Source organism: Mesoplodon mirus (assembly GCF_964341445.2).
Source record: "Mesoplodon mirus genome assembly, chromosome: 2".
In the NCBI taxonomy this organism is placed as follows: Eukaryota; Metazoa; Chordata; class Mammalia; order Artiodactyla; family Ziphiidae; genus Mesoplodon; species Mesoplodon mirus.
This window is the reverse complement of record NC_138977.1, coordinates 39249245-39267777: the sequence shown is the minus strand read 5'-3', so window position 1 is coordinate 39267777 and position 18533 is coordinate 39249245. Positions and strand designations below refer to the sequence as shown.

The window sequence follows — 18533 nt, the reverse complement described above, 5'->3', positions numbered from 1 at the left end:
GGAACAGCCAGATTGAGCAGATAAATAGGGCAAGGTATGTGGGAAAGAGCACGGAGCTTCCGTGCCTTTTCTATACATGCACCACTCTCCCCTCACCTCCACTTATTCCCAACCCTGAAGCTCTCTAAACCCTGTCCTTTTGGGGTTTTATGGAGGCCTCATTACATAGGCATGATGGATGAAATCACTGGCCATTGGTGATTGAACTCAAACTCTAGTCCTTCTCCCCTCCCTGGAGATCTGAGTGGGGCTAAAAGTTCCAACCCACTAATCAGATGGTTGGTTCCTCTGGCAACCAGCCGCCATCCTTTGGGACTTTACAAAAGTCTCCTCATTAGTATAAACTCTGGTGCGCTCAAAGGGGGCTCCTTATGAATGCGAAAAGACATCACTCAGGAAATTCTAAGGATTTTAGGAACTTTGTGCCAGGAACTAGAGACAAAAACTCAACATTTTTCTTATATGGCAATATTATATAAATATACAAATATTCATAAATATATATTCCATATATAAATGTTATATATACATACATATGTATATGTATATAGGAGTCAGAAGGGGACTTAAAGGTATAGCAATTCTAGTCCTAATGGAAACTTAACCTGCATAAACTTCTTCCTTTCTTAAAGTAACAGACAGACTATCAGGCAGATGTTTTCAATCAGGTCCCTAGACTCAGCTTAGGATATTTTATGTGAAAATAAAAGACATGCTCCAAGGATGAGACAGGGCAGTAGCATCCTGAAGCTTACTTGTTCCAGCTGACTTTGCAACTTACTCTTTCAGAAGTTGGAAACAGATGAGCTCCCTTTTAAGGACACGTAACTGGAGGGCAGTGATAAACAGTAACCCAGAGACACCACTCTTCCGCAGCCAAAACAAATGGACTCACATCAGGTAAGCACTTCAGCTAAAGATTTGTATGCCTGCCTCTGGGGATGAGGAAAGTTCCAAAGTGGCAGCCCTTGCTGATCCAACCTTCTGGCATGGACTTTTCCTGCCTATCCTCCCCCAGTTATAAACATTACAGTATTTTTCTGGTTGGGATCTGCTACAGAGAGGCAGGAGTTCTTGCAACCCTGATTCAAGGGAGGACTATAAAGAGCTCCTGAGGCTGCATTGGCCCCAGGATAAGAGCACTTTTTGGGGATATGGGTCTTCATGGGGTGTCTTGTGTGGCTGGGGGACAGGTAAGAGGTTTAGGCCAAGGGTCAGCATTGTTGGAGGGGGCCTCCTGATCACACAGCCATCCTCCTCCATATGTTTGTTAAATTAATTAAATGAGGAGGACGTTAGACTGATGTGATTCTATGCTGTGGCAGCCTAAATAAGCAAACTCAAATCTAAGTTTGTAACTGCCTCAAGGTTAGGAAATCAGAATGCTAGGGATAACTAGTCACAAATAGCCAACTAGGCTTTAAGCTGTAGCCAATCAAATAATTTCTTTTACTTTGCTTCACACTTTCTTCATGTATCTTTTCCCTGACTCCTGTCCGAGGTGTGTTCCTAACCACTTCCAGTTTGGTTCTAGACCGTTTGAATAGATAAATGTTCAAATAAACTCTTAAAAATGTTAATATGCCTCAGTTTACCTTTTACCAGTTTCGATGTCTTTTCATCTGGATTCTCAAACTCAACAAAGACATCTCAGACTCAAATTCAGTAGACATTGCCTTGGCCTTTGGAACAATGTGTTTCTGTAGGCATATCAAGCACTTAAATTGTCCCCAAAGTAGAAATTATCTATGTGATGTGATTCTTAGTTATACTTCTTAGAAGCCTGTCAGTGTGTATTTCTATAGATTTGAGGGAAATATCCCACCTTTTCCTTAGCTTTTCATCATTTTAAGGAGATTTAAATGAGGAATAAGAATAGTGTATGTGGTCCTATCTCTGACGAATGGAACTCAAGGGAGACACAGAGAAAATGTGAACTTCCAGGGTAGCCAGACCTTCCTCTGCAGCTTGATGCAGAAGTACTAGTCCTAGACCTTCTCCTGCCATTGTCACCCTCAATGGGAGTGCCTCTTCTAGCTGGGAGCTGGGCCTCTGGAGCTGGGCCTCTTCTACCTCCCTTGGTGGGCTCATTACTGTAGAGCAATCATCAGACTTGCCATCAGAGTGCTTTTTGTACTTGGTGGGGAAAAGAGCCTTGGAGCTGGATTTTGTGGGGAGATGCAGATGACAGCTGAGTTTCTGAGTCTGTTATTTTGTTTGAGCATACTCTCTACCCTGAAACTTAAATGAGAATAGCATCTGCCCATAACCAATGCCATGACTTTTAGAACTGTAGACAGTCCTCCTGAAACTGATAGATGTGGTATCAGGGGGCTCTGAAGAGCCTAGTTCTTGATGTCTCAGTGCAGAAAGAATTCAGCAAGAGGCAAAGTGAGAGATAAGAAGTGATTTATTAGAACAGGATGCTTGTGAGGCTTACAAGCGGGCGGGCGAGAGGGTGCCACACCCCGAGGACTTAGTGGGCTGCAGTTTTATATCAAAGGAAAAGTGGGGAGGGGGAAAAGACCACTTTCTTCTTCATTGTTTTGTTTTGTTTTGTTTTGTTTTGTTTTTGCGGTACACGGGCCCCTCACTGCTGTGGCCTCTCCCATTGCGGAGCACAGGCTCCAGACGCGCAGGCTCAGTGGCCATGGCTCACAGGCCCATCCGCTCTGCGGCATGTGGGATCTTCCGGGACCGGGGCACGAACCCGTGTCCCCTGAATCGGTAGGCGGACTCTCAACCACTGCGCCACCAGGGAAGCCCTCTTCTTCATTTTTGAGTAGACGTCATGCTTCCATCATCAGCTCCTCCTCCAGGTTGGGCAGGGGAGTTTTTTTGTCCCTACATCATCAACCAGGACTGTAAAAAAGTATTTCAGGTCTCTGTACAATAAGCACCTTTCTATAAATTATTGTTTTTTATGTGTGCAGAGAGCATGTCCTAGGGATCATTAACTTACTGAGCTCACTGGGCAGGATGTGGGTCTCATTCCACCATTGTTTTTTTGTTTCGGGGCATGTCTCATGATTCTATTGCCTGGTTTTGTTGCTAAGCAAGCCTGCTTGGTTTCGTGGTTAAGCAAACCTGCTTTCTTTTTTTTTTTTTTTACATCTTTATTGGAGTATAATTGCTTAACAATGGTGTGTTAGTTTCTGCTTTATAACAAAGTGAATCAGTTATACATGTACATATGTTCCCATATCTCTTCCCTATTGCGTCTCCCTCCCTCCCACCCTCCCTATCCCACCCCTCTAGGTGGTCACAAAGCACCTAGCTGATCTCCCTGTGCTATGCGGCTGCTTCCCATTAGCTATCTGTTTTACATTTGGTAGTGTATATATGTCCATGCCACTCTCTCGCTTTGTCACAGCTTACCCTTCCTCCTCCCCAGATCCTCAAGTCCATTCTCTAGTAGGTCTGTGTCTTTATTCCTGTCTTACCCCTAGGTTCTTCATGACCTTTTCTTTTCTTAAACTCCATATATATGTGTCAGCATACACTATTTGTCTTTCTCTTTCTGACTTACTTCACTCTGTATGACAGACTCTAGGTCCATCCACCTCATTACAAATAGCTCAATTTCGTTTCTTTTTATGGCTGAGTGATATTCCATTGTATATACATGCCACATCTTCTTTATCCATTCATCCGATGATGGACACTTAGGTTGTTTCCATCTCCAGGCTATTGTAAATAGAGCTGCAATGAACATTTTGGTACATGACTCTTTTTGAATTATGGTTTTCTCAGGGTATATACCCCTAAGTAGACATATCTCCAAAGAAGATATACAGACTGCCAACAAACACATGAAAGAATGCTCAACATCATTAATCATTAGAGAAATGCAAATCAAAACTACAATGAGATATCATCTCACACCAGTCAGAATGGCCATCGTCAAAAAATCTAGAAACAATAAATGCTGGAGAGGGTGTGGAGAAAAGGGAACACTCTTGCACCGCTGGTGGAAACCTGCTTTCTTGAGTAATCATTAACTTACAGGGGTCTCGCATATTTTTTCTACTTACAATACCCTAGTGGGATTGATTATTTAATCATCTGCTTTGTCCCTTTACTCTGTCCCTGTCATTCCCCCCTCCAGGTGTTTACCATTTTATGCTTAAAAGGGAGTAAGGGGGCTTCCCTGGTGGCGTAGTGGTTGGGAGTCCGCCTGGCGATGCAGGGGACACGGGTTCGTGCCCCGGTCCTAGAGGACCCCACATGCCGCGGAGCGGCTGGGCCCGTGAGCCATGGCCGCTGAGCCTGCGCGTCTGGAGCCTGTGCTCCGCAACGGGAGAGGCCACAACAGTGAGAGGCCCGCGTACCGCAAAAAAAAAAAAAAAAAAAGGGAGTAAGGGCTGACAACTGATCATTAACTGCTTCCTGCTGAGACGGGAAGTAGGCCTGCCTGGGGAAGGAGTAAAACACCTGGCTGACAATCCCTTCTCTGTTGGGAGAACTGTAAATGAATGTCACTTTGTTTAGCATCATCCTTTAAGCCCTCTTGGATGTTAAGGGTCAGAGGATGAGTCTATGAAAAGATATAAATTAAAAGAAATTAAGCATTAAAGGAGTCATTAAAAGAGATTATAACCATGATTTTGAAGATCCAAACCATTTTTTCCCAAACAGTTTCTAAATCTGGAAGAGGGTCACTTACGGCCTCAATCTGTTTGTTTTTGGCTAGGTCTAGAACGTCAGTGTTTCATATTTTAGGGTCTACTGAGTCTTTTATCTCAGTTATAGATTTAATCTGTTCTTTATTTTTTGTTATTATCATTTGGTGATAAGGGTGCCTTCCTTGTCCCTTGAGAAACAGAGCAGACCCTAACTTAGTTAATATGTCTCTTCCATTAAAAAAATAGGATAATCAGGCATGAACAGAAAGGAATATAGAAATGACCAGCCACTGATGTTGCACAAAAGGTGTCCCAGGAAAGTGTGTCCCTGTCTCTTTCCTGATACTCCCTTCTGTAGTTCTTATGGTTGTTAAGGCTTCCAATCTTTTGTGTTAGACTGAGAAGGTTGCACCAGTGTTTGTAAGAAATTTTATCAAGTGGCCCACCACTTCTGTGACCACCTGAGGTTCAGCATGAGTTATGTAGATGGTAATTTTAGGCAGGGCTATCTTGGGCCTTGGACCCCCTCAGTCCTTTGATTGTGAAACCATCAAAGGATGAGGGGCCCCCGTCACTCTCTGGCATCTGGGGCATTCCCTCTTCCAATTTCCTGGCTGTTTGCAAAGGGCACATCAATCACAATCTTTCCTATAGTGTCCCTTCTGTCCACACAGGGCACACTGATTTTGTCTGGGTACCCATGGGCCTTGTGGTCTGCTATGGCCAAATTGGCCTAGATAGCCTGGCCTCCCCTTTGGTGGTCTCTGAGTGGACAAAGCCATTGTCATCATTTGGGCTTTTCGTTTATCTCTCTGGGTGCGTCCAGTCTTTTTGGCCACATCCCTATTATTGAAAACCAAATAAGCCAATTGGAGCAAATCATTCATAGGGGTCTGAGGACCGGCAGTTGTTTTCTGAATTTTGTACCTGATGTCTGGGGCAGACTGGGCTATGAAATGCATAGCCAAAAGGGCCTGTCCCTTAGGGGAGGAGGGATCCACATTTGTATACTTTTTAAAAGCTTCCACTAATCTCCCTTGAAAAACTGTAGGATTTTCATCGGGTCCCTGTTGGTCTTCTTTCACTTTTTCATAATTGACGGGTTTCACTGTAAGCTTTCTCATACCCTCTTAAACAATTAATCATATGGTCCCATCTATCCCTATCAATAAAATTTATCTGGCCATTCCATTGTGGATCTGCTTCAGGGACAGTGTTGTTTCCCACCTGGTGTACTGTATGGCCCTCTTGGGCTTGGGCTGCCACTTGGTCAGCATGGGCTCTGGCTGCCAGTATTACATGCTGCTCTTTCTCAGGGGTGTAGCAGTTGGATAAGATCTGTAAATCCCCCGAGGTGAGATCAAAAGATCTCATTAACCCAGTAAACTCCTTTGTGCAAAGTTCAGAATCCTCAGAAAAAATTTCCAACTTATCCTCTGCCAGACTTAGATAGGACATTGAAAAAAGCACATGAACTCTTATTGTTCCTTGATTTTTATCAGAAATTTCTCTTGGAGACAGAACCGTAGGGGCAGTTGGTTGGTACCTTATGCTGCTGCGGGTGCTAACTAGGCTGAAAATGGGCCCGCTGGGTAGCTTGGGATAAAAGGAGGTCTCTCCTCACCCTTGGGTGCATTTTCCCCTGGGATAATAGCCTCAGCTGGAGCAACGGCTCCCACCTGTGAGATAGCCCTTGTTGGAGCAGCCATTTCCATGGATATAGCAGCTTTCACCAGAGCAATAGTTAGCCATCCAAAGGTTTTCTTCCCGTGTCAAAATCCACCATGCAGTTTAATTAAGATTTGTACTTACAACTTTAGATGTTATCCCTTCCAAAGTAGTCTCCCAACCAGGTGTTAATGCCCGAGAGATTGTCGCAAAGGAAGAGTACAGAAGGTGTCCCCAGTGCTGTTGACAGTGAGCAAGAACTGGTCTGGCTGCAAATTGGAATAAAAGGTCAGCACTTGTAAGCGCTGAAGGGAGGGGAAGACTGACATCAGGGCTCAGGAAGTCCTCCATTGGGCACTTCTAGTAATTAGGGGAAAAGTACCTTCAGTCTTGGAAGTTGATCCCCTTTAGTTGTCTTGGGCATGATGTACTTAAGAATACCTGATAAGAGGCCTTTTATCTAGGTTGGACACAGTCCTTTACATTTTTTTTCTTTTTTCTTTTTAGTATGTATAATTCCCTGGTTATAGATTATGGGCATCTAGTCTTCATCCAAAAATAGATTACAATGATCAGCTTTAGAAACAAGCTTAAAATACCTTCTTAATAACTCAGTTAAGCTTTACAATAATATAACATAGCAACAAAGAGCTATTTGAAAAGTGAGTTTTAGACAGTAGATACGGAACTTAAATAGCAAAACTAAAATTTTATATCTATTAAAACATAATTTTTTTCTTTAAAATGACCCTTATTTTTACCAAATATAGCCAAATTAAAATTAATTTGTTTGTAAAATAAGTCTGGATAATTGATCACATAGGTTTGTATAATTTGTTCAATAAAATGGTTACCCTGATTACTAAAAATTGTAAAAAGTATACCCCAAGTGAAAAACACATTTTTAACCTTTTTTTTTTTTTTTTTTTTTTGTCTTGTGAGGGCATCAGCCTTGTAGCCAAGAAGGGCTTTAACCCATTAAATAAAAAATGGAGTTTGCCAGGGAGCCGGGAAGAGCCAAGTGGCCATCATGGATTTCCCATAGCCCTGACTGTTTAATTTACAGCTTTTGTTCATCTATCTTAAGTTTTCTCATCTAGTAGTAACACTGTGTAACTCAGATTGTGACTTGAATCCAGGCAGCAAGGACTCGAACCTGGCTAAAACCCAGGTTGGGACTTGAACCCACGGTCTTTTAACTGAGATCACACACCTGGCTTTAGGACCTAATGAAGCTCAGGTTCTTGATGTCTCATTACAGAAAGAGTTCAGTGAGAGACAAAGTGATAGGTGAGAAGTGGATTTATTTAGAGAGAAACACATTCCGCAGACAGAGTGTGGGTCAGCTGCAAAGGCGAGAGGCCTTGGGAGAAACACATAAACTTGAGTTTTAATCAGGGATAGATATAGAACGTACAAGAAAAGTCTCAGAATTAAGAAGAAAAGTATAGATTGCCAAATCCTGTCAGAAGCAACCCAAACAGTAAAATTTCTTCCTTTTTATATACCATTTCCCTTGTCACCTGATCCCTTCCATATCTGTAAACATCCATACCACCTTTCTATGGCAATCCATGTTGATTGCCACAGTTCCTCCAGTTCCCTGTCCCCTGGCCTGTACCTAGGTGCCTGATCAGAGCCCCATAGTATTTAGGGTTGATCAGCCCATCTAAAACGGGCAGTCATGGGCGGAGTGTCCTCCCCAATATTCCTGGCTCATGGCGTCCCACGACTCTTCTAGGACCTGACCCTAGACCTTCTTATCTTACCACTGTCCTGCCTCGGTTGCCATCTGAAACCAATAGGTATTGTTTCCGGAGGGGCTCTGAACTGCCCAGTCCTTGATGTCTCAGTGCAGAAAGAATTCAGCAAGAGGCAAAGTGAGAGATAAGAAGTGATTTCTTAGAATAGGATGCTTGTGAGGCTTACAAGTGGGCGAGTGAGAGGGTGCCACACGCCAAGAATTTAGTGGGCTGCAGTTTTATAATCAAAGGAAAAGTGAGGAGAGGGAAAAGACCACTTTCTTCTTCATTTCTGAGCAGACGTCATGCTTCCATCATCAGCTCCTCCTCCGGATTGGGCAGGGGAGTTTTTCTGTCCCTACATCGTCAAGCCACGACTGTAAAAAAGTATTTCAGGTCTCTGTACAATGAGCACCTTTCTGTAAGTTATTGATTTTTACGTGTGCAGAGAGCATGTCCTAGGATCATTAACTTACTGAGCTCACTGGGCAGGATGTGGGTCTCATTCCACCATTGTTTTATTGTTTCAGGGCATGTCTCATGCTTCTGTTGCCTGGTTTTGTTGCTAAGCAAGCCTGCTTGGTTTTGTGGTTAAGCAAACCTGCTTTCTTTTTTTTTGTTTGTTTTTTAAAAAAATTTATTTATGGCTGCATTCGGTCTTTGTTGCTACGCGTGGGCGAGTGGGGGCTACTCTTCGTTGTGGTGTGCGGGCTTCTCATTGCAGTGGCTTCTCTAGTTGTGGAGCAGAGGCTCTAGGTGTGCGGGCTTCAGTAGCTGGGGCATGCGGGCTCAGTAGTTGTGCCTCGTGGGCTCTAGAGACCAGGCTTAGTAGTTGTGGCACATGGGGTTAGTTGCTCTGGGGCATGTGGGATCTTCCCAGAGCAGGGCTCAAACCCGTGTCCCCTGCATTGGCAGGCGGATTCTTTTTCTTAATTTTATTATTTTTATTGCTTATTTTTTATTTTTCAATTTTATTTTGTTTATTTTTTATACAGCATGTTCTTATTAGCTATCCATTTTATACATATTAGTGTATATATGTCAACCCCAAGCTCCCAATTCATCCCACCGCCCCCCCCGCCAGTTTCCCCACTTGGTGTCCATACGTTTGTTCTCTACGTTTGTGTCTCTATTTCTGCCCTGTAAACCTGTTCATCTGTACCATCTTTCTAGGTTCCACATATATGCGTCAATATATGATATTTGTTTTTCTCTTTCTGACTTACTTCACTCTGTATGACAGTCTCTGGATCCATCCACATCTCTACAAATGACTCAATTTCGTTCCTTTTTATGGCTCAGTAATATTCCACTGTATATATGTACCACAATTTCTTTATCCATTCGTCTGTCGCTGGGAATTTAGGTTGCTTCCATGTCCTGGCTATTGTAAATAGTGCTGCAATGAACACTGGGTGCATGTGTCTTTTTGAATTATGTTTTTCTCTGGGTATATGCCCAGTAGTGGGATTGCTGGATCATATGGTAATTCTATGCTTAGTTTTTTAAGGAACCTCCATACTGTTCTCCATAGTGGCTGTTTCAATTCACATTCCCACCAACAGTGCAAGAGGGTTCCCTTTTCTCCACACCCTCTCCAGCATTTGTTGTTTGTAGATTTTCTGATGATGCCCACTCTAACTGGTGTGAGGTGATACCTCATTGTAGTATTCATTTGAATTTCCCTAATAACTAGTGATGTTGAGCAACTTTTCACGTGCTTCTTGGCCATCTGTATATCTTCTTTGGAGAAATGTCTATTTAGGTCTTCTGGCCATTTTTGGATTGGGTTGTTTGATTTTTTAATATTGAGCTGCATGAGCTGTTTATATATTTTGGAGATTAATCCTTTGTCCATTGATTCATTTTCTCCCATGCAGAGGTTGTCTTTTGGTCCTGTTTGTAGTTTCCTTTGCTTTGCAAAAACTTTTAAGTTTCATTAGGTCCCATTTGTTTATTTTTGTTTTTATTTCAGTTACTCTAAGAGGTGGATCAAAAAAGATCTTGCTGTAATTTATGTCAAAGAGTGTTGTGCCTATGTTTCCTCTAAGAGTTTTATAGGGTACAGTCTTACATTTAGGTCTCTAATCCATTTTGAGTTTATTGTTGTGTATGGTGTTAAGGAGTGTTCTAATCTCATTCTTTTACATGTAGCTGTCCAGTTTTCCGAGCATCACTTATTGAAGAGACAGTCTTTTCTCAATTGTATATCCTTGCCTCCTTTGTCATAGATTAGTTGACCATAGGTGTGTGGGTTTATCTCTTGGCTTTCTATCCTGTTCCATTGATCTATATATCTGTTTTTGTGCCAGTATCATGTTGTCTTGATTACTGTAGCTTTGTAGTATAGTCGGAAGTCAAGGAGTCTGATTCCTTGAGCACTGTTTTGTCCCTCGAGACTGCTTTGACTATTCAGAATCGTTTGTGTCTCCATACAAATTTTAAGATTTTTTGTTCTAATTCTGTAAAAAATGCCATTGGTAGTTTGATAGGGATTGCATTGAATCTGAAGATTGCTTTGGGTATTATAGTCATTTTCACAATATTGATTCTTCCAGTCCAAGCACATGGTATATCTCTCCATCTGTTGGTATCATCTTTAATTTCTTTCATCAGTGTCTTACAGTTTTCTGCATACAGGTCTTTTCTCTCCATAGGTAGGTTTATTCCTAGATAATTTCTTCTTTTTGTTGCAATGGTAAATGGGAGTGTTTCATTAATTTCTCTTTCAGGTTTTTCATCATTAGTATGAAGGAATGCAAAAGATTTCTGTGCATTAACTTTGTATCCTGCAACTTTACCAAATTCATTGATTAGCTCTAGTAGTTTTCTGGTGGCATCTTTAGGATTCTCTATGTATAGTATCATGTCATCTGCAAACAGTGACAGTTTTACTTCTTCTTTTCCAATTTGTATTCCTTTATTTCTTTTTGTTCTCTGAATGCCGTGGCTAGGACTTCCAAAACTCTGTTGAGTAACAGTGGCGAGAGCAGACACCCTTGTCTCATTACTGATCTTACAGGAAATGCTTTCAGTTTTTCACCGTTGAGAATGATGTTTTCTGTGGTTTTGTCGTATATGGCCTTTATTATGTTGAGGTAGGTTCCCTCTATGCCCACTTTCTGGAGAGTTTTTATCATAAATGGGTGCTGAATTTTGTCAGAAGCTTTTTCTGCATCTATTGAGATGATCATATGGTTTTTCTTCTTCATTTTGTTAATATGGTGTATCACATTGATTGATTTGCGTATATTGAAGAATCCTTGCATCCCTGGGATAAATCTCATTTGATCATGGTGTATGATCCTTTTAATGTGTTGTTGGATTCTGTTTGCTAGTATTTTGTTGAGGATTTTTGCATCTATATTCATCAGTGATATTGGTCTGTAATTTTCTTTATTTGTAGGATCCTTGTCTGGTTTTGGTATCAGGGTGATTGTGGCCTCATAGAATGAGCTTGGGAGTGTTCCTTCCTCTGCAATTTTTTTTCTTTTTTTTTTCTTTTTTCTTTCTGTTCCCCCATCCCTTCCCTCTTGCGTCTCCCTCCCTCCCACCCTCCCCATCCCACCCCTCCAGGCGGTCACAAAGCCCCGAGCTGATCTCCCTGTGCTATGCGGCTGCTTCGCACTATCTATCTACCTTATGTTTGGTAGTGTATATATGTCCATGCCTCTCATTCACTTCGTCACAGCTTACCCTTCCCCCTCCCCATATCCTCAAGTCCATTCTCAAGCAGGTCTGTGTCTTTATTCCTGTTTTACCCCAAGTTCTTCATGACATTTTTTTTCTTAAATTCCATATATATGTGTTAGCATACGGTATTTGTCTTTCTCTTTCTGACTTACTTCACTCTGTATGACAGACTCTAGGTCTATCCACCTCATTACAAATAGCTCAGTTTCGTTTCTTTTTATGGCTGAGTAATATTCCATTGTATATATGTGCCACATCTTCTTTATCCATTCATCCGATGATGGACACTTAGGTTGTTTCCATCTCTGGGCTATTGTGAATAGAGCTGCAATGAACATTTTGGTACATGACTCTTTTTGAATTATGGTTTTCTCAGGGTATATGCCTAGTAGTGGGATTGCTGGGTCATATGGTATCTCTATTTTTAGTTTTTTAAGGAACCTCCATACTGTTCTCCATAGTTGGCTGTACCAATTCACATTCCCACCAGCAGTGCAAGAGTGTTCCCTTTTCTCCACACCCTCTCCAGCATTTATTGTTTCTAGATTTCTTGATGATGGCCATTCTGACTGGTGTTAGATGATATCTCATTGTAGTTTTGATTTGCATTTCTCTAATGATTAATGATGTTGAGCATTCTTTCAGGTGTTTGTTGGCAGTCTGTATATCTTCTGTGGAGAAATGCCTATTTAAGTCTTCTGGCCATTTTTGGATTGGGTTGTTTGTTTTTTTGCTATTGAGCTGCATGAGCTGCTTATAAATTTTGGAGATTAATCCTTTGTCAGTTGCTTCATTTGCAAATATCTTCTCCCATTCTGAGGGTTGTCTTTTGGTCTTGTTTATGGTTTCCTTTGCTGTGCAAAAGCTTTGGAGTTTCATTAGGTCCCATTTGTTTTTCTTTGTTTTTATTTCCATTTCTCTAGGAGTTGGGTCCAAAAGGATCTTGCTGTGATTTATGTCATAGAGTGTTCTGCCTATGTTTTCCTCTAAGAGTTTGATAGTTTCTGGCCTTACATTTAGGTCTTTAATCCATTTTGAGCTTATTTTTGTGTATGGTGTTAGGGAGTGATCTAATCTCATACTTTTACATGTCCCTGTCCAGTTTTCCCAGCACCACTTACTGAAGAGTCTGTCCTTTCTCCACTGTACATTCCTGCCTCCTTTATCAAAGATGAGGTGACCATATGTGCGTGGGTTTATCTCTGGGCTTTCTATCCTGTTCTATTGATCTATCTTTCTGTTTTTGTGCCAGTACCATACTGTCTTGATTACTGTAGCTTTGTAGTATAGTCTGAAGTCAGGGAGCCTGATTCCTCTAGCTCCGTTTTTCGTTCTCAAGATTGCTTTGGCTATTCGGGGTCTTTTGTTTCTCCAAACAAATTCTGAACTTTTTTGTTCTAGTTCTGGGAAAAATGCCAGTGGTAGTTTGATAGGGATTGCATTGAATCTGTAGATTGCTTTGGGTAGTAGAGTCATTTTCACAATATTGATTCTTCCAATCCAGGAGCATGGTATATCTCTCCATCTATTTGTATCATCTTTAATTTCTTTCATCAGTGTCTTATAATTTTCTGCATACAGGTCTTTTGTCTCCTTAGGTAGGTTTATTCCTAGATATTTTATTCTTTTTGTTGCAGTGGTAAATGGGAGTGTTTTCTTGATTTCACTTTCAGATTTTTCATCATTAGTGTACAGGAATGCCAGAGATTTCTGTGCATTAATTTTGTATCCTGTTACTTTACCAAATTCATTGATTAGCTCTAGTAGTTTTCTGATAGGATCTTTAGGATTCTCTATGTATAGTATCATGTCATCTGCAAACAGGGACAGCTTTACTTCTTCTTTTCCAGTTTGGATTCCTTTTATTTCCTTTTCTTCTCTGATTGCTGTGGCTAAAACTTCCAAAACTAAGTTGAATAAGAGTGGTGAGAGTGGGCAACCTTGTCTTGTTCCTGATCTTAGTGGAAATGGTTTCAGTTTTTCACCATTGAGGACGATGTTGGCTGTGGGTTTGTCATATATGGCCTTTATTATGTTGAGGAAAGTTCCCTCTATGCCTACTTTCTGCAGGGTTTTTATCATAAATGGGTGTTGAATTTTGTCGAAAGGTTTCTCTGCATCTATTGAGATGAGCATATGGTTTTTCTTCTTCAATTTGTTAATATGGTGTATCACATTGATTGACTTGCGTATATTGAAGAATCCTTGCATTCCTGGAATAAACCCCACTTGATCATGGTGTATGATCCTTTTAATGTGCTGTTGGATTCTGTTTGCTAGTATTTTGTTGAGGATTTTTGCATCTATGTTCATCAGTGATATTGGCCTGTAGTTTTCTTTCTTTGTGACATCCTTGTCTGGTTTTGGTATCAAGGTGATGGTGGCCTCGTAGAATGAGTTTAGGAGTGCTCCTCCCTCTGCTATATTTTGGAAGAGTTTGAGAAGGATAGGTGTTAGCTCTTCTCTAAATGTTTGATAGAATTCGCCTGTGAAGCCATCTGGTCCTGGGCTTTTGTTTGTTGGAAGATTTTTAATCACAGTTTAAATTTCAGTGCTTGTGATTGGTCTGTTCATATTTTCTATTTCTTCCTGGTTCAGTCTTGGAAGGTTATACCTTTCTAAGAATTTCTCCATTTCTTTCACATGGTCCATTTTATTGGCATAGAGTTGCTTGTAGTAGTCTCTTAGGATGCTTTGTTTTTCTTTGGTGTCTATTGTAACTTCTCCTTTTTCATGTCTAATTTTATTGATTTGAGTCCTCTCCCTCTTTTTCTTGATGAGTCTGGCTAATGGTTTATCAATTTTGTTTATCTTCTCAAAGAACCAGCTCTAGTTTTATTGATATTTGCTATTGTTTTCTTTGTTTCTATTTCATTTATTTCTGCTCTGATCTTTATGATTTCTTTCATTCTTCCAACTTTGGGTTTTGTTTGTTCTTCTTTCTCTAGTTCCTTTAGGTAAAATGTTAGATTGTTTATTTGAGATTTTTATTGTGTCTTGAGATAGGCTTGTATTGCTATAAACTTCGTATTACAACTCCTTTTGCTGCATCTGTTAGGTTTTGGATCGTCATGTTTTCGTTGTAATTTCTCTCTGGGTATTTTTTGATTTCCTCTTTGATTTCTCCAGTGGTGTCTTGGTTATTTAGTAATGCAGTGTTCAGCTTCCATGTGTTTGTGTTTTTTACTGTTTTTTCCCTGTAATTGATTTCTAATCTTATAGCGTTGTGGTCACAAAAGATGCTTGATATGATTTCAATTTTCTTAAGTTTACTGAGGCTTGATTTGTGACCCAAGATGTGATCTATCCTGGAGAATATTCCATGAGCGCTTGAGAAGAAAGTGTAATCTGCTGTTTTTGGATGGAATGTCCTATAAATGTCAATTAAATGTATCTGGTCTATTGTGTCATTTAAAGCTTGTGTTTCCTTACTAATTTTCTGTTTGGATGATCTGTCCATTGGTGTAAGTGAGGTGTTAAAGTCCCCCACTATTACTGTGTTACTGTCCACTTCCTCTTTTATAGCTGTTAGCAGTTGCCTTATGTATTGAGGTGGTCCTATGTTGGGTGTGTATATATTTATAATCGTTATATCTTCTTCTTGGATTGATCCCTTGATCATTATGTAGTGTCCTTCCTTGTCTCTTGTAACATTCTTTATTTTCAAGTCTATTTTATCTGATATGAATATGGTTATTCCAGCTTTCTTTTGATTTCCATTTGCATGGAATGTCCTTTTCCATCCCCTCGCTTTCAGTCTGTATGCGTCCCTAGGTGCGAATTTTGTTTACTGTTGTCTCAGAGGTCTGTTAGGCTGTCTTCATTTCTTTTCATTCTTTTTTCTTTATTCTGTTCCATGGCAGTGAATTCCACCCTTCTGTCTTCTAGGTCACTTATCCGTTTTCTGCCTCAGTTATTCTGCTATTGACTCCTTCTAGTGTATTTTTCATTTCAGTTATTGTATTGTTCATCTCTGTTTGTTTGTCCTTTAATCTTCTAGGTGTTTGTTCTTTAATTCTTCTAGGTCTTTGTTAAACATTTCTTGCATCTTCTCGATCTTTGCCTCCATTCTTTTTCTGAGGTCCTGGATCATCTTCAGTAACATTATTTTGAATCCTTTTTCTGGAAGGTTGCCTATCTCCACTTCATTCTGTTGTTTTTCTGGGGTTTTATCTCTTTTTCTTCATCTGGTACATAGCCCTCTGCCTTTTCATCTTGTCTATCTTTCTGTGAATGTGGTTTTTTTCACAAAGGCTGTGGGATTGTAGTTCTTCTTGGTTCTGCTCAGCAGGAGGATTCTTAACCACTGCGCCACCAGGGAAGTTCCAATCCTGCTTTCTTGAGTAATCATTAACTTACAGGGGTGTCCCATATTTTTTCTACTTATGATCCCCTAGTGGGATTAACTGTTTAATCACCTACTTTGTCCCTTTCCTCTCCCTATCACTTCAACTATGTAAGATTTTTCTCTCTCCATAAACACAAATACAGCTTTATTTTTTTTACAGAATTTACATAGTTTTCTTTTGTATTATACTAATTTGTATGTTTTTGTCATTTTGATTGTAAACTCCTTAAAGTCTGAGACTAACTAATTTAACAAAGTATTTGTTGAATTCTTATTTTATGAAAGCACTCTGCTTAGCACAGGGTATATTAAGGAGAAAATATCCTATTTTCAAGGGATACACAGACTAGAGGGACAGCAGACAGAAATTGATACTATATGACCGTGCTGTGCTATATAGGCCCAGGACCCTATGCGAGCACTCAGGAGGAGCATTCTTGTCAAACTTGGAGTGGGAAGGTCAAGAAAGCTTTCCAGAAGAAGTGATGTGTAATCTGAGATCTGAAGTTTTGGCTCAAATTAACCAGGTCAAGACAGGATAGTGGGAGAAGGGATGGAGGCAGGATGTACTAATCGAAGTACACATACAAAGTTCTGAGGTGTAGGGAAATAAATCTTCCTGGATTTCTCAGTGCTCCTGTAAAAAGCCCTTGTCCGCTGAGATACAGAGATATATATGGTATAAAGACAAAGAATGTTGGCATTCGCTTTCCCTAGAAATACTTTGCTTTTCACATACCATGAGGAGCAGATCTGTAACCATTTGTCCAATGAATTGCTCTGATCCGAAAGGATAATAAAATTTCTCTTGTCTCCCTGTAGAGGACAAATGGTAATACCCCAAACTAGACCGCTAGGTTAAGCTCTGTGTTGTTTCCCCAACAACAATTCCCAGTTCTCCAATCCTCTGATACCAACTGGGTGTCTTAAAATTCAATTCAATTCTGATACTAACTGGGTAGAGGTAGCACAGACCCCATAAGTTAAGTATTCAGTCCCATTAGACTGCACCTACTTCACATAACAGCCTCAAATGGGGTCCCCAGGTTAACTGCACTTTGCCTGACTGATCACAAATTCAGGAGTTCCTATGACCCTCTCTCAAGTTTGATAATTCTCTAGAATGATTCATGGAACTCAAGAAGGAACTACACTTATGGTTGCAATTTATTATAAAAGATGCAAATGAACAATCAGTTGAAGAGGTATATAGGGCAAGGTTCAAAAGTGTCCCAAGCACAGGAACATCTGTCCCTATGGAGTAAAAGTATACCATTCTCCTGGCATATCAATATGTTCAACAACTCGGAAATGCTCTGAATCTTGTTCAAGAGTTTATCAAGGCTTGAGGTTGGTTCAAGATGGTGGATTAGAAGGACGTGCTCTCACTCCCTCTTGCGAGAACACCAGAATCACAACAACCTGCTGGACAATCATCAACAGGAAGACACTTGAACTCACCAAAAAAGATACCCATATCCTAAGACAAAGGAGAAGCCACAGTGAAATGGTAGGAGGGGTGCAATCACAGTAAAATCAAATCCCATAACTGCTTGGTGGGTGACTCACAGACTGGACAGCACTTATACCACAGAAGTCCACACACTGGAGTGAAGGTTCTGAGCCCCACATCAGGCTTCCCAAACTGGGGGTCTGGCAACGGGAAGAGGAATTCCTAGAGAATCAAACTTTGAAGCCTAGTGGGATTTGATTGCAGGATTTCAACAGGACTGGGGGAAAGAGAGACTCCACTCTTGGAAGGCACACACAAAGTAGTGTGTGCATAATGACCCAGAGGAAGGAGCAGTGACCCCAGGGGAGACTGAACCAGACCTACCTGCTAGTGTTGGAGGGTCTCCTGCAGAGGCAGTGGGTGGCTGTGGCTCACCGTGGGGACAAGGACACTGGCAGCAGAAGTTCTGTGAAGTACTCCTTGACATGAGCCCTCCCAGAGTCTGTCATTAGCCCCACCAAAGAGCCCAGGTAGACTCCAGTGTTGGGTTGCCTCAGGCCAAACAACCAACAGGGAGCGAACCCAGCCCCACACATCAGCAGTCAAGAAGATTAAAATTTTACTGAGCTCTGCCCACCAGAGCAACAGTCAGCTCTACCCACCACCAGTCCCTCCCATCAGGAAACTTGCACAAGCCTCATAGATAGCCTCATCCACCAGAGGGCACACAGCAGAAGCAAGAAGAACTACAATCCTGCGGCCTGTAGAACAAAAACCACATTCACAGAAAGATAGACAAGATGAAAAGGCAGAGGGCTATGTACCAGATGAAGGAACAAGATAAAACCCCAGAAAAACAACTAAATGAAGTGGAGATAGGCAACCTTCCAGAAAAAGAATTCAGAATAATGATAGTGAAGATGATCAAGGACCTCAGAAAAAGAATGGAGGCAAAGATCGAGAAGATGCAAGAAATGTTTAACAAAGACCTAGAAGAATTAAAG

At 40.9% G+C, this 18533-nt stretch overlaps 1 long non-coding RNA gene across 1 annotated transcript in view; it reads left to right on the top strand.

Moving 5' to 3' along the window:
* LOC309817111 overlaps positions 1–18533 on the top strand; it is a 31557-nt gene that overhangs the window by 1976 nt on the left and 11048 nt on the right. Inside the window, exon 2 of the long non-coding RNA XR_014296091.1 lies at positions 790–900. This is a non-coding gene — a long non-coding RNA (uncharacterized lncRNA). The remainder of the gene's footprint in view (positions 1–789; positions 901–18533) is intronic.